This window comes from Sorex fumeus, unplaced genomic scaffold, assembly GCF_029834395.1.
Source record: "Sorex fumeus unplaced genomic scaffold, SorFum_2.1 ptg000003l, whole genome shotgun sequence".
Classification (NCBI taxonomy): Eukaryota; Metazoa; Chordata; class Mammalia; order Eulipotyphla; family Soricidae; genus Sorex; species Sorex fumeus.
Genome location: NW_026606060.1, coordinates 35,448,178 through 35,471,757, shown reverse-complemented (window position 1 = coordinate 35,471,757; position 23,580 = coordinate 35,448,178).

Genomic DNA, 23,580 nt, shown 5'->3' with positions numbered 1-23,580 from the left:
TGGGCTACGCTAGCACGCAACCAGGATGAATGGAGACGTTACTGGCACCCGCTCGAATAAATTGATGAATAACGGGGATTAAGTGATTAAGTGAAAAAAAATTACTGGGTAAGTTTTACTAAAGGGTTGGAGCAATAGCACAGTGGGTAGGTCATTTGCCTTGCACGCAGCCAACATGGCCAACCCGAGTTCGATTCCTCCACCCCTCTCGGAGAGCCTGGCAAGCTACCAAGAGTATCTCGCCTGCATGGCAAACCCTGGCAAGCTACCTGTGACGTATTTGATATGCCAAACACAGTAACAACTCTCATGATGTTACTGGGCCCACTCGAGCAAATTGGTGAACAACGGGAAGACAATGACAGTGACAAGTTTTACTAAACTTTTACTAAAGCTTAGTAAAACTTTAGTAAAAGTTTTTTTTATATATATTTAGATATGGCATATTTAAAAACACTTATTAAAATAACATAAGAGAATTTTTAGAGAAATCAAAACTTAGTAAAATAATATAATTTCTCTAAAAATTCCATAGACATCTGCTTGTTTTGCATTACCTTTAGTTAGAGTTTATTGAAGCAGCATTTGATTGTTACATTAAGTACACTTAAGGTGCGCATCACTGGAAGTCAACATATTATGTCCCTCTGTTTCAATTTATACACACATACACTCAATTTATACACACATTCTCTTGACCTTCTTTCTAGTAATGATAAATAGGTCATATAGTCCAAGAGTCTTTTTTTGTTTTATATAGGTAATTTGTTGGTTTTTCTCTCTGTGTCAATATGAGTAAAATCTTATGGTGCTTGTATTTTTCTTTCAGGTTTATTTCACTATGCATAATACTTTCTGCGTCCATCCATGTTGTTTCAAATGGAAATTACCTTCATGGTTAATTATATTCTATTGTCTATGTTGTGTGCATATGAATATGTAGCACATCTTCTTTATTCACTTAATTAGAATATTTCCAGTTATTGGCTATTGTAAATAATGTTGCAATAAACATAAGAATATGGATATCTATTCAAATTTTTTTATGTTTTTCAGGTAAATTACCAGATGTGGGTTATCAGAATTTCTATCTTTAATTTTTGAAAAACACTTCATGTTGCTTGCATAAAAGCTGCACCAGAGATGCCAGTTTAAGTTCTCCTAGAACACTGCAGCCTAACACTTGCTTCCTTCGGATAATAGTCATTCTCAGCTTTACAGGTGTCATTGTTGTTTTGACTCTTCTCATCTGACTTAGGAGAAGTTTCTGTTCAGACTTTTTGCTTATTACATCTGTTAATTTTAAAAGCCATGTTCAAACACTTCCACATTAATCTTTCAGCCAGCAGCCCTAAAACTGATGGTAATTTTCCAGTTCTTAAGATAGTATCCCTGATTTGTCATCTATAACCAATCTCATCTGTTAAGATTTAATTTTATATGATAGTATTAAAAATGATTTAGATTAAGATAGGACAACTTAGTCATTCCTCCTTAATTTCTGGAAAACTTGTGGTCACATTAAGTTTTTCTCAGAAATTTCCCCTGTTCCTTTTTAAGCTCAAAGAATACAACAAATTTGTTTCAATGATGTCTGACAGAAAAGTCCTTATATCCCTATTCTCCCACATTTATTTACAATATGACCTACTTTCACTATGTTAGCAAGAGCAAGTTTAATGATTTTTCCAAACTTTATCTTTCTTATTAAGAATTTGAGGTTAGTGCCTTTGGTGACTAAAGGACAGTAAATGTCCTTACAAAATATTGGAACATAGTGCTCTGATACTCCTAATAAATTGTGCTGTTTATAATAATGATGATTTGAACTTTCATCTAATGAATTTATTTTTTAATGCCACACTTTATAAGAAGTAATTATTATTTTAGGAATCAATAATTCAAAATTTGCATTAGACATTAAAAGGAACAAATTTCCCCAAGCAAAATCCCAACATTCTTGAGAAAGCAACATAAATAATAATTTAAACAATTACTCTTTGCAGTACATGAGGCATATTTGTAGCAAGTACCAGAAATTTATTCTCAAGAGTTATATCATATTTCTTTCTAAAGTTAAAGGACTTTGATCATAGTGCAAAATAACAGTAATATGCATATCTAGGGCAGTATATTTTGACATTCTTCAACCATTTTTGGAACATTAAACATCAAGGGAAGCAGAAATAGCACAGACAAAAAAGAAAAGAAATTAAGAATGACTTTAGAGAAAGCAAAGGAAACATTATTTTCATTTGACCTACATTATACTGTAACAGGAATAATGAAAAAAAATTCACAGAGAGTACCTACTACTGAAATACAACTTTTGTGATTGATTAGAAAAAAAAAGTTAGTTTTTTTTTAGAGCTTAATTTGTATGTTCAAACAAATATTAAATATTTGGTCATTCCAAAGAAGAAATTTGTCTTAAATTGTTGCTTATGATCAGCTTCTACAGGGAACATGTCTTTACTGTCACTGTCTGAGGAGTCATTATTTTCTATTTATTTAACCTTACCAATAAGGTTAGTGTTGTATCAAATGTAGACAGTGTGGTGCCAGCCCTCAGGGAAAAGAAAAATCTTCAAATGCGAAGAAGACACAGGCTTATTAAGTCCATTACATTTATCTTCCAATTTTGGCTATGCTTGGAAGCTTCTATGTAGAATGGCATTTATTAACTAAATTGTCGCATAAAGCTTTGCAATGCTACTTTGAAATCTGACTATCAGACTGTCCTGATATTAGCTTCTTCCATTGCTCTTCACTTACCTAATTAGCTTAAAGCCTTTTCTTGAAGAATCCAGAAAATAAAATATAAACATTTTCTTTAAGCAAAACACATTCTTTTTAGAGTAGTGTGGGTTATACTGGGATGCCCAACTTATCTAGACACAGTTGGAGGATACTTACATCATCGTGATGGGTCTGAACAGATGTATTTAAAATAGTTCCTTTTCCGACGTATTTGGCAATGAAAAATGGTAAAGCATTGGCAGAAGTCTTGACTTAAAACTAAAACACATCTGTTGGCAAGTAAGTCTCTACTTCTAAAGAATGGGTCAATTCAATATGTATGACTATAGGAATGTGTGGTGTTTGTCTAAGTGTTTCATCTATGTTTCTGTGTGTGCATGTGTTTGTATAACTGTGTATAGAGAAAGGCTTGGGGAAGAAATAACTTGAAATGGCAGCAGATTATGGAAATCAGTACCAAGGAAGGAGAGTGGTAGGAGCACTGGAAACATAAATAGAACCATAAACTTCTTGGCCTCAAATAAATCTTCATACAATTTCTCAAGAGCTAGAAACACAGAATTTATTTTATTTAATCAAACAATGATTTCTCAATTGGTTTTTATTTTTAAAAAAATGTTGTTTAGTAAACTCTCACAAGTTTCATAGCTATATTTAAATACACTCTTACTTTGGAAAATATATTGATTATAGACTTTTGATTCTATAACATCTAAGTGTGAAGATAAAAATCAATTAATTTTATTTGTACATGTGTGTTGCTTATCTTTTTTTTCAACATTTTACTTTTCAATTGTTGGTCAAATATCTCTCAACAGTTTGCAAATCCTTGTATGATTGTCCTTGAGTCCCCCTCAGAACCAACCCTTGTAGAACTTACTTTTGTTTAATGTGATCTTATTATAAACAATAATTGCTGCCCTCTCCTCTCTGGAAGGAAAGATGGCGGCCGCATGGGAGCCTTGTGGACAGCAGGTATGAGCCGGGGGTCTGGGGGCAACGAAAACCTCATGGGAAGGGGGTTGTTCTGGCCCGTCCTTCACGCCCTACCGAGGTCACCAGTTGCCCCCCACGAGCAGCTCTCCGGCACAGCTGCGATAGCGGCCGCGGGACAACATTTAATTCTTGAACCCAGCTGTAGAAAGCAAATCATTTCACAACGCATTTTCAGCATGTCTGATTGGCAGGGGCGGGGGGGGGGGGGTAAACTCTAAATAATAATGGTGCATCTTTTATCTAAACAATGAATCTAGTCAAAGTAGATAGAGTGTTAACTAGAATTCATCTGCCTCACGGGCATTTGGAGGGGTGGGAGGTGGAGTTTCATTGGGGTTCGTGGTAAAAAATAAGTATTGGTAAAGGGAAATGTATTTGATATTTGCATACTGAGACCTAAACCTGAAAGCTTTGTAACTTTTCCCACAGTGATTCAATAAATAAATAAATTATAAAAAAAATAATTGCTATAAAACAGAAATTAAAAACAGCTTCATTTTAACATTAATAAATTCCATCTTAGTATAAATAATTGATGGAAGATTTATATTATACCTAATTGTGTGTTTATTTAAAAATAATAGAAAGACTTCTTTCTTCTAGGCTTTGGGGATAGACTGATGAACAAAGCCGACTAAACCACTACCTTTCAAACAATAATATCGACAGAGAGTGATGAACATGATAAATAAAAACAAAACAGGTCAAGGTAAGGGGAATATGAATATCAGAAATGGTGGGGTGGTGGTGACAATTTTCAATAGAATAATCAGGGAAGGCCAAGGGGTGGTATAGACTCAGTCATGAGAATCAGGAGAATATTTGGAGATTTTCTGAAAGAATATTTCAGACAAAGGGATAATAAGTATAAAGATATGCACGTGTTAACACATATCCAATGAAAGGAAGAGACAGCCCAGGGGGTGAATAATGAAAATGTCCTAGAAATGAACCGAGTGGTAAGAAGCTTGGGGATAAACACAGAGAATATAAAACCTTAGAGGCCTTTGCAAGGAGTGTGTGTGTGTGTGTGTGTGTGTGTGTGTGGTGTGTAAAATGAATGAGGGAGTGGGCATAGGGAGGGGAGAGGAAAGAGGAGTGGATAGTGGGATGCAAACTTACAGGAATAGGTTTACAAAAGAAGTATCATGGTCCCACTTTAAGTTCAACTTTAGGATCACTCTGTTCTGTAGTCTAGATTTTGTAAGCATAAATGAAAATAAGAAGCATGTCAACAACCAAGCCATGATTGTAGCACTAGAGAGATAGTACAGCAGGAAAGGAGTTCTCCTTGCCAGCAGTCAGCCTGGATTTGATCACTGATAGTGCATATAATCCCCTGTGCCCCTCTAGGAGTGATCTCTGAGCACAGAACCAGAAGCAAGGCTTGAACACCACCAGGTGTGGTCCTCCTGTTCCCTTCCCCACAAACAAGCAAATGATTATGGTTGGGACCAAAGTGATAGCAGTAAAAGTAGGAAGAAGTGATTTGATTCTTACATCAGAAGTTATTTAGTCAACAAAATTTGATGATCTAAGAGTGGAAAAATAATCAAGGATGACAAATGATGTTAAAAATATTATCCAGAGGTATAATAATTTTAAAAATTTAATTAAATCACTGTGAATGACAAAATAACACAGTTACTCATGATTAAAATTTGAGTGTTCAATGTCTGAACACCAATTCCTTCACTATTGTTCATTTCCCTCCACTAGTGTCACAGTTTCCCCAACCCCATCCCCAAGCCTATCTCTACGGCAGGCATTTTTTTCTTTTTCTTTTTTCTTTTTATGCATGGTGGTTTTCAATACTGTTACAGATAGGGTATCATGCTTGTCTCTGTACTTCCTTTCAGCACCCAGTCCTTATCCAGAGTGACCACTATCCTGTATCACTGTCACAGTGGTCCTTTCCCTGACCAACTCCCACTCCCTGTGGCATTTTTCTGCAAAGGACCTGTTCTCCTGCTCTTCATTTCATTTGCCTTTGGGCATTAGTTATTCCCCTACAATGTTTGTTATTGGAGCTTAGGAGTGAGATCATTCGCTATAGTAATTTTTAATGGACACATAAGGTCAGTGTTCAAAGTGAGGGAAGAGGCTCCTCAGCACCTGAAATGAATTCTGAGGCTTTTATCTTCTGACCTTTACAATGGCCAAGAGTCATTTTCCTTTCCTGTCATCAGGCTTCCTAAGAGTCACCGAGCAAAGAATTGGTGAATTCGGGTAAGGTCTGATGTGGATGTCTGAAATGCAGAAAATGTCTAATTCTCAACCTTATATGGGGGCATTCTATTCATTATCTTCACTGATATTTCTTTCCAAAACTGCCCTAGGAGTATGTAGGTTATGATGTAATAAAAGGAATTCAAGGAAAGGAACTCAATTTCTTTCTTCATACCATGGAAGATGAGAAGGCCTCGGAAATGACTCAGTGATCAGCAGTACACGACTCACTAGCGCAGGACCCTGTCTTGTTCACCAGTGTTACATGCCACCCCTGTTCCCCAGGCACCCCAGGTGTGCCTGTGGTAGTGCCCATTATTGCAGTTTGAGCAGTCACTCCAACCCAGAATGGAACTGGCAGGCTGCTTGGCCAAATATGGCTGGTATTGACCCCAGAGGCCCCTGAGCACTGCTTGGGAGTAGCCCAGCTTCAAAATAAAAATTAAGGGAGAATTTCAATGTCCCTAGAACTAAAAGGGATCACTGTTCCACTGAGAAGTGAATAATGGGAACTCAGAAATCTGAAAACATTTGGGTAAAAGGTAAAAAGGTAAAGGCCCTCCCGTTGTTCGTCGATTTGCTCGAGCGGGCCCAGTAACGTCTCCATTGGAGATTTTGTTGTTACTGTGTTTGGCATATCGAATACATCACGGGGAGCTTGCCAGGCTCTGCCATGCGGGCAAGATACTCTCGGTAGCTTGCCGGGCTCTCCGAGAGGGGCGGAGGAATTGAACTCGGGTCGGCCATGTTGGCTGCATGCAAGGCAAACGCCCTACCGCTGTGCTATTGGCTAATGTTCCAGTGGGACTCCATTTTTGTTGGGATGTGTTAAGTCACATGGACATGTATGTGGATCAGAGTGTGCAGAATTTCTAAGGTTTGAAAAAGATGGTGACAAACTTAGTTTATGTTCATTTATCTCAATAAAAGTCCACTGTAATCTCCTGACCCACACCAAGCTGTCTTCACGGGGGCCCCTCAAAGGGGGTGGTTTTTTTCTCTACCTGCAGCAAGCACAACCCTGTCAGTCAAAAACCTCCAGAACCCAGCCCCAGCCATGCTCAAGGCCACTTTCCACATGCTCGGATGAGCCTCATGCATGAAAGAACCGGCAGAGGAACCCAGGTATGTAGGACCCGGGGCTCAGATCTCCAAGCCTGCTTGGATCGGGACTGGGTCTCCTTCACCCAGATCCCCCATTTTCCAGTAGCTCAGCAGTCACACCTGGAAACTACTCCCTGGCCATGTAATTCCATCAGTGGCCAAGATCCAGAGACTATAAAACAAAGCTCCCAGAAGCCTCTTATAATCTAGCCCACTAATGTATCTAAAGCAGCACACATGTGTTTGGTTTTAACATACTTTCTTGTATTCTCCATCTCTCTCGGAGAGCCTGGCAAGCTACCGAGAGTATCCCGCCCACATGACAGATCCTGGCAAGCTCCCCATAGCTTATTCAATATGCCCCAAGCAGTAACAATAACAGATCTCATTCCCCTGACCCTGAAAAAGCCTCCAATAAGGGACAGTTGGGAAGGATGAGTAAGGAGAGGCTGTTAAAATCTCAGGGCAGGGACGAATGTACTGTAGCACTGTCCTCCCGTTGTTCATTGATTTGCTCAAGTGGGCACCAGTAATGTCTCCATTGTGATACTTGTTGTTACTGTTTTTGGCATATCAAATACACCAGGGGGAGCTTGTCAGGCTCTGCTGTGAGGGCGGGATCTCTGAGAGGGACAAAGGAATCAAACCCAGGTCGGCCATGTGCAAGGCAAACACCCTACACACTGTGAGATATATATATATATATATATATATATATATATATATATATATATATCTCACAGTGGGTATATATATCAAGAGGAGAAAAATATATGAATAAAATATACCGTGGAAATAATAAAGTTGATAGTCCTTTCATATTAGACTATTGCTTCAAAGATTCTGGCAATGATCATTTCAATCCATAGGCTGTGTACCACTATTGTCTTACTATTTAGTATTGTGAAACAGCTTTATTTATGTGAAGCATCAAGTTCACTTCTGTCCAGTAGACAAGATAATCTTACTCATCTATTGCCATGAAGACTATTAGCCACTTAAGTCTCTAATTTCACAAATGTATTTTGTTTCCTTCTGTGACCACTTAAGATGTTTCTCCTTTGACTCTCTTGACTCTTTGATCTTTTGAATCAGCTGTACCACCCTGATAGTTTCCTTGTGTGTGTGCTAATAAACTTGTGACACATGAAACAAATTTTTCAGATCTTTGTACTTGCATGGGAGTATAATTTTTTTAGAATTATGGTGTTGGGCTTAGAATATGACTCATGTGATAAAAACACATGCCTAGCATATTTGAGGCCACGAGTTACTAACACCACAAGCCCAGCCCCATCAGGTGTGGCCTTGGTGACCTCAGAGCCCCACTGACCCAACATTGTTAAGAGTGACCCTTATCCAAATTATTGTTTATGGTTAATAAATAACATGTGAATATATACATGAATAAAAGCAACAATAAAGTTACTGACTGAGACATAAAAAAAGGAACCAAACAACACAAAAGGGCACATAAGTACAAAAGTGAAGTTAAAAGGAAATATGAGAAGAAAAGAAGGGAAGGCACATTTAGGAGACTCAGAAATTAACCGTTGATTTTCACACAAATAGTAATAATTAGGAATAATTAGTTTAGTGGCCAAATTCCCTCCCTTGTAAGCCTTCTCTCCACTCCATATGATGCGTGGGATCCCAGTGGCTCTGCCATTTGGGTTTCCAGAGCCACAAATGAAGTGTGCAATGTCCAGTGCCCCTTACCCCAGTGTGAGTGAACATAACAACTTAAACTCTGAGTGAGCCCTGAAGCACCGCTGCCAAGGTTGGCCACACTGGTCATCACAACATTCAAAAAGTGGGAAGGGAAAGGAAGTGAAATATATATATTTTTTTAGTTTAAATTTAAAAAGTAACCAATGTTGGATTAAAAAAACATTATTCTAGAATTTCACTACAAACAAACATAACTAGGTGTCTGATAAACAGTACAATCAAGGCACACAACTCATCAACTCCTGGTGAATAAAAAACTATGTGTATCCTAAGACTTGAAGATCTTGGGGTATTTAAAATTGCTCACATTAGGCTAGGGAGAAACTACAAGTGGTAAAGCACATACTAGCATGTGAGAGGACCTGAGTGTGATCCCCTAGTACCATATGCAGCCTGCCCGCCCCAACACTGCCAGTTGCAACACATTGACCCCCAACTCTGCTAAAGTACCTTGGTGGCCCATAAGTACTGCAGACCCAAGTCCTAAAGTATCTGACTCATTCCACCTGTTGAATATTGCCCAGATTTACTTCTTTTCTCACTACTTGGGGTTACCCCAATAAAGAAAGTATCTGATTCAATGCCCAGACATTCTGGCCCCAAAACATGGTGCCAGACATGACAAAATTTGCATTAGACATGACATTATTCATAAAATGAACCCTACATTTAATTCATTATATATAACATATTGCTTAATAAGCATTACTTTATTCAGATTATAAGACAACTCATAAAAATCCTTTTTTTGCCTTAAAATTAAACACTGCTTGTATTAGTAATGTATGAATCTAGATGACCTTATATAACATAAAACACTAAACAGAGTGTTTCAGGAGGGATAGAGACATTTATATTAGTACATATGGTATCCTCCTTCTGCAAGATAAGGTTATGGATTTGATGTTTAAGCAAGTTCAGTCACATAACCATTTCTCCATCAATCTTCAAAGTGCTCACTAAAGATCTTGGCTCAATTTTTAAATTTTCAGTAAGCATTAAAAAGATAGTAATCCCTATTAGATTGGTATCACTGTGATCATAGAAGTAGAAGAACAATCTAATAAAAACAATTTTTTTAGTGACTCTGATTTGCCTGTGAGGTGTCAAGTAATAAAATAGTTTTAAACACTTGTCCACACCCTTAAATATAAAAGTGATCTTCTGTCATTTTTTCTCATGGTTTTAAAGGAAAATTAGAAACAAAAAATATGAATTGTCTTCTTGTAATGAAGACAAACACAAAGGATTGAAATGGCATTATTGATGCAAGTCACTTGAGAAATTATCCCAAGCTATTCTTAGGACAACAAAGATGATGGCACATATACAAAATTTAGCATTCATTTAACTGGAAGAAAACATTGTTTCTTAATTCCAATTCACACATTCTTAATCATTTTCATGACATCACTGAGAAAAACCAAACAGCACATTTCTAGAGAATTATCATGATTCTTAGTCCTAATTATTTGCCGAGCATACTAGTTATAGGACTGAAAGCCAAAATATGCTAATTCTACACATAGATGCTGTCTATCCTTAAAGAATAAAAGCATCCTAACAAAATAGAGCAGTATCTCTACATATGGTGTGTATGATGCAACTTTTAGGATATTGAGGATTTTATTTGTTTATAGTTATCAACTTTAAATTTTAGCAAGTATTATTTAGTAGAGGTGGTCTAATCAAATTTCAGTTCCATGACATTCGTACAAAAATTATTAAAGTTCCCACTATCCTTTTACTACCGAGAATCCAGATCCACTCTTCATAGTGACATACAGAAATTTTCATCTAGGCATGTTCTAAGGTCTGAGTTTCTTTTTTAAATTTTTCTATGTGGGGGTGGGGCACTTGAAGGACAGTGTTTGAGTCACACCATCAGTGTTCAAGGGCGACTCCCTGCAGTCTTTGAAAGTCATTCTCTAACAGTTTCCAGGGGACCATGCAGTACAGGGAACTGAACCTGAGCCTCCTGCATGCTGACATGGCCCTCTAGTCCACTGAGTTCTATTCTTAGCTCTCTCATTTCTTAATTATCTGCACTCTCCACATGTTCACACATGCATGCCATTCCCATTGTTATAGTCTGTGTGGAATGTCTACTGCAAAACTTAGGAAGACTCTGTACTACCTATAAATATCCTGAATCTTAATGGGCATACTCATTTCTTTCTTATGTAAATAGAAATTTTTGTGAGTCATTTTTATTCTGGGGACAACTAAGAATCTTATAGGTTTTAGAATGAGTTTGAGGATTATGTTTGCCTCCTGAATGGAATCATCTCATTATATCTTCCCCCAAATACTTGATAATGGACCAAAGAGATAGTAGAGAGTTTGAGGCACTGCCTTGCATGAGGCAAACCTTGTTTTAAGTTGTGGCACCACAGAGGGTCCTCTGATAACTGCTAGAAGTGACCCTGAGTACAAAGCCAGGAGTTAGCTTTTAGCAACACCAGGTGTAACCCAGACACAAATTAATAAATATTAAATAATAGAAGCTTGCTACTAACCTTATTCATGCATGTCAAATGTTTTACATGCTCCAGGAAGCTTTGTGACAATTACTTTTCTTTAGCCAACTCTAAGAAATAGAAAGGTGAATATAAATATCTCTTGGTTCTCTTTGCTCAAATTTTCAATTTAATAACATTTCAATTGATTTCTCTACTTCATACTCAAATGATAAAACCTCTCAATGTTAAAAGTGATGAATGAGCCATAAACAGTGTTCTTAGAGAAGGAAAGGGTTAGTTGGCTTTCAGAACGTTCATCAGCACTGAGAGCTAACAACAGACATGGGCAGATACAACAGAATCTGAATTATATCATCAACTCTGAGTTTCTCTTGATTGCTGAAGTTTTCTCTCCTCTCCCCTTTCTCTATTCTTAGAACATCTGAGCCCTCACTCTGGCACAAAAGCTTCTGGGAGCCCCAGGTATGCCATATTTCATGGGATCTGCATCACCACTGATCATAAGACAAACTATCAGCTAAAATAATGCTAACCTTAAATAGTAACACAATAGTTTCTTATGACTTAGACTGCAAAGTGTACCATAACAATCTCTGACGTTAAAATTGGGTGAAAGGGGTACCCAGGAATCAATGGAATGATAGGTTATTTTCTCAGCAAACCCAAAGTAATGATACAACATATAACTGTATAACCCTCATAAGTCATGTCTATCTCTGAACCAATAGAATAGCTAGCTTGAAAGTCAACACATTCTAAACAGGCTCATTAAGCATCTTGGGCTTCTCTTTCAGAGAAATTTATAAACATCCTAAATTTATATAATAATAAACTACCGTAAATTTTCCATCATATAATAATAGTTATATCATCACTGAATAGTTGTTTTATATTATAAGAAAAATATTTTCAAGAGTTTAAGAATAGAGAAAATAAAACCATCTTGAGTACTAAAAAGTTTTTGAGAATACGTCACATCTTTCTCAAAACATCATTTTATTTTCCCCACACATTTTTTATTCAAATATTTCACATTAAAGTAACTATCATCAACCTAAAAGATTATATCAAAAAGTTATAACAAATATAAATATAAAAATATAACAAATAGTTCTAGGTGGTAAAGCTACATTCTGTCAATATTCTTTGGGAATATTATATGCTGGGATAAACTAATTTTTATCTTATTCTTTTAAAGGAATACAACTTAATAAGGATAGTCATTTAGTATTTTTTAAATATCATATATAGCACTTTCATTACCAATTGACAATAAAAATGAATTCATGTTCTTCAATATGCCAAACATAGTAACAACAAGTCTCACAATGGAGACGTTACTGGGTCCACTCGAGCAAATAGATGAATAAAGTGAGGACAGTGCTACAGAGCAACAGTGCATGTTATTTTTATTCCTATATACAAAATTAACAGGTTACTTTGAATCCAAGCTATAAATGATATTAATAATTACAAGAAATAATAAATCTGAGACTTTATGATCTTTCAGTGTTTTTTTTTCCTAGTAGGATATACTGATACCTTTTACTAGTACGTCAGATCTTCTTTAACTCATCAGTGAAAGAAAAGATACTCCTCTGTGGTTATTCAGGGTGATATAAGGGATAATTCACAATTCCACCAAACTATAGCTACTGTGCAGCTCTCAACTGAGACACTGAGTGATACATCAAAAGAAATAAATTACAGGGAGCAGAACCAGAGGCGCTGCAGCATTTCTGATCTGCTTAATATTCAGCCATCGTTCATTGAGTTTCTATTCTCTAGTGTAGATACTAATGTGCTTTTGCATTTATTATCAGATTGAAAGTTAGAATTCAGAAACTAAGGCAGCCAGAGTGGCAACGTAGTGAAAAAAATTGTACAAGACAATACAGAGATATGGGTAGTCCCCAAAGAGCTGTGACAAAGAGAAATGGGGTCTAAAACTATTGCAGAAAAGGCACCAAAGTCCTGGCAGAATGGTTAAAACTGCACGCTCAGTCACTCCTAAAAATGGTAGAATTTCCTTGAAGTTACCTTAGGAAAGGTGAAAAGATTGCATTGTTGAAAGGGGAGGAAACATCTATTAAGTATTTATTGTAGGTCAGGCACTTAGCTAGACACAGTTTTGATTCCACCACACCAGCAATAGTCTTTTTGTGCTACAGGTGAAAAAATAGAGCAAGGGTGAGTGAAGATCTTTCTTTAAGGAAACAAAGAAGTCAGGAAAGCATAGCTAGTATGCATTCATTAACAAATTCAATAAATGTTTACTGAATACCTGTGTGCCAATTTCTTAAATATAATAAAAATATGTAATAACACAAATGAAGTAATCAAAGACATAAAAAAGTAACTGGAAGACACAATGAGCTAACTTTCCAAGTAACTAAACAAAATTCTGAAAATAAAAAATATGTCATGAAAAACTAAAAATATGCTGTGTATAGACACAAAGCAACTTACAGATCCAAGGCATTTACTATACAATAAAATTTTTTTCTGTGCACCCACTAACTTTGCCCTACCACCCACTATTGAGGTAGGTATTGTCGTTGTCCACAATATGCAAAGGTATGAAGAGGTGAAAAAATTATCTTAGAGAGTCTCAGTCAGCTTCTTCCAAACTCATGTTAATTTTCATGTCTTTCTTGATCTTCTCCCTAAATCATGAGTGATCTTAATGCTATCTAGAATGATGCATCCTTTCCAGAAACTTTCAACTTACTTTGTACAGAATCACCAGAAAAATTAGTAACCATGGTGCCTATAGCCTAAGGAATTGTATTTCTTAAATAATAAAATTTGAAAGTCTTGGCAAAGGTAGGATTTGAACTGGAACATTCTGACTCAAGAGTCCAGAGTTTTTAATGTCTTAATAAAGATATAAAGATAAACATATAGTTTTTACATTATAAAGTTCTTGCATGCAAAAAGTTTAATGTGACTTGGAAATATTCCAGATTTCTTTCTAGCCACTACAATAATTACCACAATATAAAGCAAGCTGCATTTTGTTTTTATTTGTTTCTAACTACATTAAAAAATCATTTGCTACTAGAGCCAGAGAGATATTACAGGGGGTAGTGTGTTTGTCTTGCATATGGATAACCTAGGTTTAATCTCCAGCATCCCAGTTTGTCTCCCAAGCACTGCCAGTACTTATTCCTGAGTGCAGAGTAAGAAGTAACCCTTGAGCACTGCTGAATGTGGTCCAACCTCACCCCCAACCTCACCCCCAAAATGTTATTTGTTACTGTAGTCTATTAAATATGCAAATCTTTATGCCTCAATAAAAATAGATTTACATATTTGACTTTAAGATTATTTGCTATTGAAGATAGATCAGAGGGCACTTTGGTGGTTATGGTGGTGTGCAGTAACTTTATATATCAATACTTTGTACATCAATACTTTCAATGCTTTCAAGCTACCCATGGTGTATTTGATATGCCAAAAACAGTAACAATAACAGGTCTCATTTCTCTGACCCTGAAGTAGCCTCCAATGCAGCAACATTGGGAAAGACGAGTAAGGAAAGGCTGCTAAAATCTCAGGTCTGGGACAAATAAAGATGTTACTGGTACCCGCTCAAGTAAATTGATGAACAATGGGATGCCAGTGATATTTTCAAGTTAAATATTATTGTAATCTTATTACTAAATCATAATTAAAAAATTAAACCAAAGTCTTTCATTGTATAAAAGTAAAATACAACATAATAAAATGCTTTATGTTAAAGACCCTACCCAGCATCTGAGCAGTTAGCATATTGTCATTTTTCTTGCTAATAAAAGGTCTTGCCTCAGTCTTTATGGCTACTGACTTATCAGGGCAGTGGTTGCAAAGTTTGGGGTGGCTGTGGAAATTTACTAAAATAAGACAAAAATTTAGTTTGCTTCATTATTTGTCTCTTTCTTTGGTGACAGATTTCCTTCATACATGTGATGTCATTTGATACCATTTTATACACAGTATAAATTCTTTTAAAATTGGTATCAGTGTACCACTTCTTGGATCTATTCCCTAAAGATAAAAACATAAATTTGGAAGAATATATGCACACCTAAGTTAATTGCTGCACTTAGCACAATACCTAATATATTGCAAATCCCAAATGTACAATGATAGATGAAAGGGTTATGAAGTTATGGGGAGCATATATATTGTATATGCATATATGCAGTGGAATATTATGCAGTATAAGAAAGAACAAAAGTATACAATTTGCTGTGATATGAATGGACCCAGAGGATATCATGCTGAGTGAAGTCAGTCAGATTGAAAGGGATAGAAAGAATGATCTCTCTCATATGTGGAATTCGAACATTCAACAGCAAGGTAGTAACAAAGGACCAAGACAACACAATGGAAGAAATGATCCATACAACTTAGTTGGGGTGCAGTGGTTTGAAAAGAGAGGGAGGTGGGTACCCTGGTGATGGGTGCAGTGGTGGAATTGTGTGTTTCTGTTAAGGTTGATATTTTACCTTCTCCATTCATGTCTAAATTATTTCCTGTGATAGCTATGAAATTTTTAAATGAATCTTAAAAAAAATGAAAGTTTAAATTGCTCCTGTTAATGAGATGTAGAATAGATATTGTGTTAACAAGCTGAAAACAACATTAATCTCCTTGTTCATCTTCATCAGAGCTCTTGAATCACTAGCGACATTTTAAATGAGCAGTACATTTTGTTGTTTTATTTGAGAGCTATCCTTGGAGATACTTTGGAGATATTCAAAGTTTGATACTCAGAGGTCAATCCTGGTGATCACACCATAGTCACTCAGTATTGGGGAATAAAACCAGCGCTACAGAAACACAGCATGTATCCTTTTGAGTCATCTCTTCCCAAGTAGTATTATTTTTAAAAGATCTATTTTGTTTCTGAGTAATAGAGCTCAGCATTGCTCTTGGACCTATGGTTTACCAATTCATTGAACCATATAGTAAATGTGCGGTCGCTCAGGATTTTTTGCTGCTCCATTTAAAAAGCACAGGTACAGTGAATTTACAATAAATTTTTGCAGACCCTAGGATTTTTGGAAAGGTAAAGTGAGCTTGTTTACAGCTTAGAGTCACACCTGATTTTCCCTTAAGTGTTCATCTCTCTTTTGAAGCTTGACGCCAGACCTTGGTTTCCCTAGAGCTATACATTTCTAGATTCCCCTTCTTTCAATAGTAGATGGTTCATCTATATTGAAAATCTATTATTCTGGAAGCCTCCTTCATTAGCAATCTTAGCTAGATCTTTTGAGCCACTTGCTGCAGTTTTCACACTAGCCCGCAGTGCTTCACCTTGAAATTTTATTACACAGATGGTTTCTTGCCAATACATTATCTTTAATCTTTTCCCCCCAAGAAGTATTTTCACTTCTCATTTCCTTCTTAGCATGGAAGAAAGTAGGGTCTTAGACCTTGATATAAGGAAATGCTGATTGTTTTATCTATTTTCCACACCATGAACATGTTATTCATAACAGCAATAAGGCTGTTTTATTTTCTTATGATTTCCTATGTTTACTAAATTTAATTTCTTCAAGAATATTTGCTTTATATTTACATCTTCGCTACATGCTGTAAGAATTCCAGCTTTATGCTTATGTAAGCCTTAAACATGCCGTCCTTGTTAAACTTATCATTTTGTGTTGTACTTAAAGTAAGAGGCAATGTGGCTAAATTTTACTTCAAATTTTATAAACCAAAGAAAGGTCACTAACTGGTGTCATTTCAATATTGTTTTGTTTTGGAATATGGGAACCTGAGAAGAAGTAGGGACTGACAAGCTTAGTGGGATGCTCAGAATATATAAATGCATTAAATTTGATATGAGCAAAGCTTGCAGCTCCCCATGAAATTCACAATAGTAACATCAAAGATTACTTATGGAGCCAGGGATATAATTAATGTTTTGCTAGCATATTGCCCAGATTCAATGCTGGCACTGCTTGATCACCTGAAGACTAACAAGGGATCACTGAACTGGGAAAAGTTCCCAAGCACTATGAGTGTGGGCTCAAAAGAAATAAAATAATTACTTTTCACAGATAATCAGGACAGAAACAATATCAATGAGAAAGTATGGAACATTTCTAGAATTAACAAAAAAATGACAAAATTAAAAGAAATGACAGGATTAAAATTAACAAAAGAACATAAGAAAGAGAGAAAAAAGAAAGAAAGAAAGAAAGAAAGAAAGAAAGAAAGAAAGAAAGGAAGGAAGGAAGAAAACAAAGGAAGGAAGGGAGGAAGGAAGGAAGGAAGGAAGGAAGGAAGGAAGGAAGGAAGGAAGGAAGGAAAGAAGGAAGGAAAGAGGGAGAAAGAGAAAGAAAGAAAGAGGAAGAAAGAAAGGAAGAAAGGAAGGAAGGAAGAAAGAAAGAAAGAAAGAAAGAAAGAAAGAAAGAAAGAAAGAAAGAAAGAAGAAAAAAGGCTACCTAAGGACTTATTTCACACATGGTTGCCAAAAGTCCTAAAATTTTATAAAATTGTTCATACAATTATTAATACTATCTAAATTCATTAATTTATATGTGAAACAAACTCCATATCTGTTCTACACTCCCTGCCCAGGGCAACCAACAAACTAACTATGCATTTTTTCTATTTCAAACATCTCATATAAGTGGAAACATAAGAAAAAAATGCCACATGCAGTACTTTGTCACTGACTGCTTTAACTAAGCATAATAATTTAAAGTGTAACCTATTAAAGCACATATCAATATTTTGTTTGCATTGTTAACTATTTCATTATATGAAGTACAATCAATTTACTCACTAATAATTGATGGACAATTGAGTTCCCCCTGTTTTTCATCATGATCTGAATAATTTTATATGAAGACTATAGTCAAGAACATTCAAATACAATTTTTTTTTGTTTTGTTGTTTGTTTGTATTTGTTTGGAGGCACATCTAGCCATGCTCAGGGCTTCCACTTGGCTCTGCATGCAGGTATCACTCCTGGTGGTTCTTGGAGGTAGCTTGGTGTATGCAGCATGCAAAGCAAACACCCTATCTGCTGCACTATCTTCTAGCTCCCTCGGGTACAAGATTTTTTGTTTGGACTTCGGTTTTCGCTCAAGAAGTATATATTAGAAGTGGAAATTAGTTGAGTACATGCTCGTAGGGTCATCACTAACTTTCATGTTCAACATTTGAAGAACTACCAAATTACTTTCTGAAGTGCCTTCACCAATTTACATTTATTTAGCATCTTAGTGGATGGGGAGTGGTATCTCTATGTGATATTGCTTTGGTTTTCTCTCTAACTTAGAGTACTGATCCACATGTGATGTAATTATCTGCTATTTTGTTATCTTACTGGAGGTATGTCTATTTTGATCTTTTTCCCATAATCTGGAATTTTTTTCCTTTGCATTGCTTTCAACCTAGCTGTAAGCAAAAAGTTTGCCTGTGTGTAGTGGAAGGATCAGGGGGAAACAGCTGGTTAGCCATTTATTAAATAGCATGAGGCCTCTCCTGTGAGACTTAGCAAACCCAGAATAGCAAAACCTATGAAAATTACATTGTAGAGAAAAACAAAATAAATGCTGTATGAAAGCTTTTAAAGACAGCAAAATACAACCGAAGCTTTAAGTAATTTCAGTTTACTCCCAGCTCTATATACAAATAATTTTCAAAAACCACTTGATCCCATCCAAACATGAGTGTAGGAAGAAAGAACCAAATACCTTTGGGGTAGAAAAGGATAAAGCAAAAGAAAAATATGAGCTGAGCAAAAGAAAGATCCAGGAAGAACGTCACAATAATTGCTCTGCCCACCAATTCCCCTCATGGGGTCAAAATTGCTATCAAGTACTTTTTCTAGACTCAAAGAAATCACAAGTAACATGACAAGCTCTTTTAAAAATGATTTACTAGTAAACAGAAATGAAAATGTATAGTTGAGTGATTACTGCATAAGAAGAAATTAAAAGCAAGGTTGAAAAATTCCAGAAGAAAAGTTCATGAGAAAAATTAGAATGTTATAGAATTGAAAGTTATAGTTAAATTCTAAAATAATAAATATGACCAAAAATAGAGAAGGATAAATGGCAGGCAGTCTACAAATAAATCATATCACCAGGAAGTAAAACAAAGATAAAATGTTTATTTTAAAGGTGATACAAACATTGATAGAGCTGGCATCATATGAAAGAGAATTCAGAGTTCAAAAATTATTTAAACCTTTAATATTTTAATAAATATTCTTCAGTCTTAGGAAATACCAACATGGAAATACAACTAAAAAGACACATTTCAGCAAAATGACTAAATGTTAATTAAGGATAGAAGAAAAATAAACAGGTCTTCAAAAATAAGGAAAAGATGATGTACAATGACAAATGCACAGACTGTTGTAAAATTTTCAATATTAGCATTACTTGTCTGAAAACAGTGAAAGCTGCCTATAACAGACTGAGTTAAGGATAACAAAATAATGTTACGTGCAGTAGAATGGTGCACTATATGAGGGAGCCATAGAAAACCAGGCGCTACCTAAACCTATCTTATGAAATAATTATCCAGTGATATGTAGTCAACTGAGGATGACACAAAATAAATTCTTCAGGGGAGAAGTCATGATAAAAGTCTAATCAAGAACTCTGAGTCTATTTAATTGAAGAACTCTACATGGGAATTATAGTTACAAGCAAAATTAAATTATGTTTTGATAATATAACTAATAAAACAATATTTGAGAATTACAATGCAGAAGAGGAAAATTTTAGTGCATTTTAATAATTTTGATTTTACCATGAATATGTACCTAAGAGGGAAAAAGAAGAGAGTTCTTTCACTTTAATAAAAATTATAATAGGGTATCACTATGTGATATGATGTCTTATTAAATGTGGTAAAGGTAAAAGGTAAAGGCCCACCCATTGATCGTCAATTTGCTCGAGCGGGCCCAGTAACGTCTCCATCGGAGACTTTGTTGTTACTGTGTTTGGCATATCAAATACTCTCGGTAGCTTGCCGGGCTCTCCGAGAGGGGCGGAGGAATCGAACTCGGGTCGGCCATGTTGGCTGCGTGCAAGGCAAATGCCCTACCGCTGTCAATAAGAATATATCTTTCAACTATGATTTGAAATAATAGTTTTCCATTTTATCTTGCTAACATTTAATTGCATTAGTAGAGTTCTTGATATTCAGCATCATACTACTTGGATAAATCCAATTTAGAATTATGAAGTACTCTCACTGTTGAGATGCTCAAGTATTTTGACTAACAGTAATTTAGAACATTTATATGTATATTGCTAAATACATACAGTTTGAGGGTTTTTTAGCATCTTATCAAGTAAATACCAGTCTCATGAACCTAATTAGAGATCTACAATGGTTTAGCTAAGGATATATATGTGTATATATGTATATATACATATATATGTACTTTTTAAACAGTCTTTTAAAGGTATTCATTGTATTATTTTCCAAATCTCTCTTAAGGAGTTATCTGAAAGGTTATTTTAATTAGATCTGTTAGTTAATTGTAATTTGGTAATTTCTTAGAAAATCAAGAAATTCTTTTTTGACTAAAAATGTCATGCAGGTCTTGGTCTTTAAATATATTGCTACATTATTTTAAGTAGTAGTTTCTTATAGTTATTCTAATCTCTTCAATATTTTAATTATATTTCCTTTCTTTTAGTTCATCTCAACTCCTCAAGATAAAACTTTTCAAGTTGTTATATTGCCCCACTTCAAACCCACATACAAAATTTCTGGAACATAAAAGTGTGAGGTGGATCTACATCATAGGTAGAATATATTCAGTTTAAATTGTTTATTGACTTCTCTCTTTTTTGTAGTAACTATTTTATTGTTTTAATTTTCCCCTTCCCACTACTGTTGCTATTGTTTGGGCTATGAATGGAGATTGTACACTTTAGTTGCGGTGCTCACAATGGGTGTGGCACTTCATCAAGGATCCCACACTCGGTCTTGATGCTAACTCACCTTGTCAGCGTGTTCACCTGAGTCAAACATTTTATTGTGGTGCTCACACACACTGCGTCTTAGAACGCTAAAGACAAACTCCTGTGTCAGGGATTCCAAAACACAGTGCACCCAGATCTCAGTATGTGGGGCAGTACCCAGGATAAATCATGCAGCCTGGAGTCAGGTACCCTAGATCTCAGCCCTCCCCAGATTCTCTAAATTTGGACTTTTATGTTACAAAATTGCACCCAGGCAAACTTATTCATGATAATCCTTGACCACAAGGTAAAGATGTTTTCTTGATTTTACAATACATGGTGTTTAAGTAATGTATTTATTTTTCAATATATTTTAAATACTGTGCTTTAAACACTAACACTATTCAATGATGGACATATTTATACTCTCAATGGTTTTGGTTGAAGGAACAAGAGAGTTCAGTTGTTCAGGGGAATATGCTCATTAATGAGAGATGAAATTGTTGCAGTACTTAAATTGTCAATTGTTTTATCTCCTAACCACTGAAGGACCCCTCTGTTTATTCCCTTATTTTAACATCAAAAATATAATTTCATATAAGTAACTTTTTTTCCATTGCATAGTTAGTATATCATGTATTTCAAGATGTATCACTGTATCACTGCCATCTGGTCTTTGATTTACTCGAGTGGGTTCCAGTAATGTCTCCATTCTCCCCAGCCCTGCAATTTTAGCAGCCTCTCCTTACTCATCTTTCCCAACATATTGGAGACTCTTTCAGGGTCAGGGGGATGAGACCCGTTATTTCAAGTTAGAAATTTAAAATTACAGTCACAGAATCATCTTCAATTTACTTTCTGTTGCTTCATCTTGCAATTTTGAACTCTCATTTTGAACTTTCATTTACTTAGAACACAGATTTGTGAATTCTTACAGACAGATGATAATGTGATACACTCTGAAATCTTGACTTTGGGGAAATGTGTTTCCTTTATCCAGAGAGATGATATCATGATAAATTCTAATTCTTAGACTTCAGTCTCTCAGCAATGGATTAAAGTAATCTTATTGATTTTAGCTTACAACATAGCAAATTGCATGTTCAATACTAGAAAACTGTCATTTCCTTTCTACATTGTCTATTATTGGAACACTTTATGATTTTCATTTCATTCTGAAAAGTCACCGAGATACCTCTTAGCAAGAGACTTTGCAAATTAATTAATTAGTTTTGCTCATTTCTTTTCTTTTCTTGTTCCTTTTTTGCTTTTTGGGTCACACCTAGCGATACACAAGGGTTACTCCTGGCTCTGCACTCAAGAATTACTCCTGGCGGTGCTCAGAGGAACATATGGGATGCTGGGAATGGAACCCGGGTTGGCCAAATGCAAGGCAAGTGCCCTACCCACTGTACTATTGCTCCAGACCCAGTTCTGCTAATTTCTTAGGAGGTTTTGCAGAGTCAAGTCCACTTTGAGCCAGTAAAAGTTCTTATGTTATTTAAGTTATTGCCATTCTGTTCATTCTTCTCTTGCCATTCCTATTATGTTTGTATGTTATCAGAATATGTTCCCTCACTTAATCACTTAACTTCCCGTTAGTCGTCGATTTGCTCGAGCGGGCGCCAGTAACTTCTCCATTTGTCCCTGTCGCGTGCTAGTGTAGCCCAATGGCATCTCTTCGCTCCGGGAACATGGAGGGCCTCAAACCGATCGTTCATGATCTTCACGAAGAAGTCTGACCATCTGGAAGGTGGGCGGCCACGCGGTCTCTTGAATCCCGTGGAATCCAATCAGTAACAGCTCTAGTCCAACGGTCGTCTTTAAATCTCATTACGTGACCAGCCCATCTGATTTTCGACACCTTGGCATATGAGACAGCGTCCCTGATCCTTGATCGTCGACGGATGTCAGAACTCCGGATTCGTTCTCTCATTTGAGTGAAACGTGATATTCCAAGCATAGCTCTTTCTATTCTTCTTTGGGAGACCTGAATGGCGTTCTCATCTTGTTTGCGTAGGGCCCAGGTCTCTGAGGCATATGTTAATGCAGGAAGAACAGTGGAATCAAAGAAATGTGCCCGGAGCCGGAGGTTCTTCGTCCTCTTAGCTATTTCTTCGACGTTCTTGAAGGCGTTCCAAGCCGCTCTCTTCCTCCTGCGCAGCTCGGGTGCCAGGTCATTTGTCATGTTGACCTCTCGACCTAGGTACATTCGGAGATGGTCGTTCCATTGAGAGCGAATGGGGCGTCAGGAACAAGGCTGTTTCTCATGAACATTGTCTTCGTAAGATTCAGCTGTAGTCCTACCTTTCCACACTCACGGTCAAAGTCGGCCAGCATTTGTG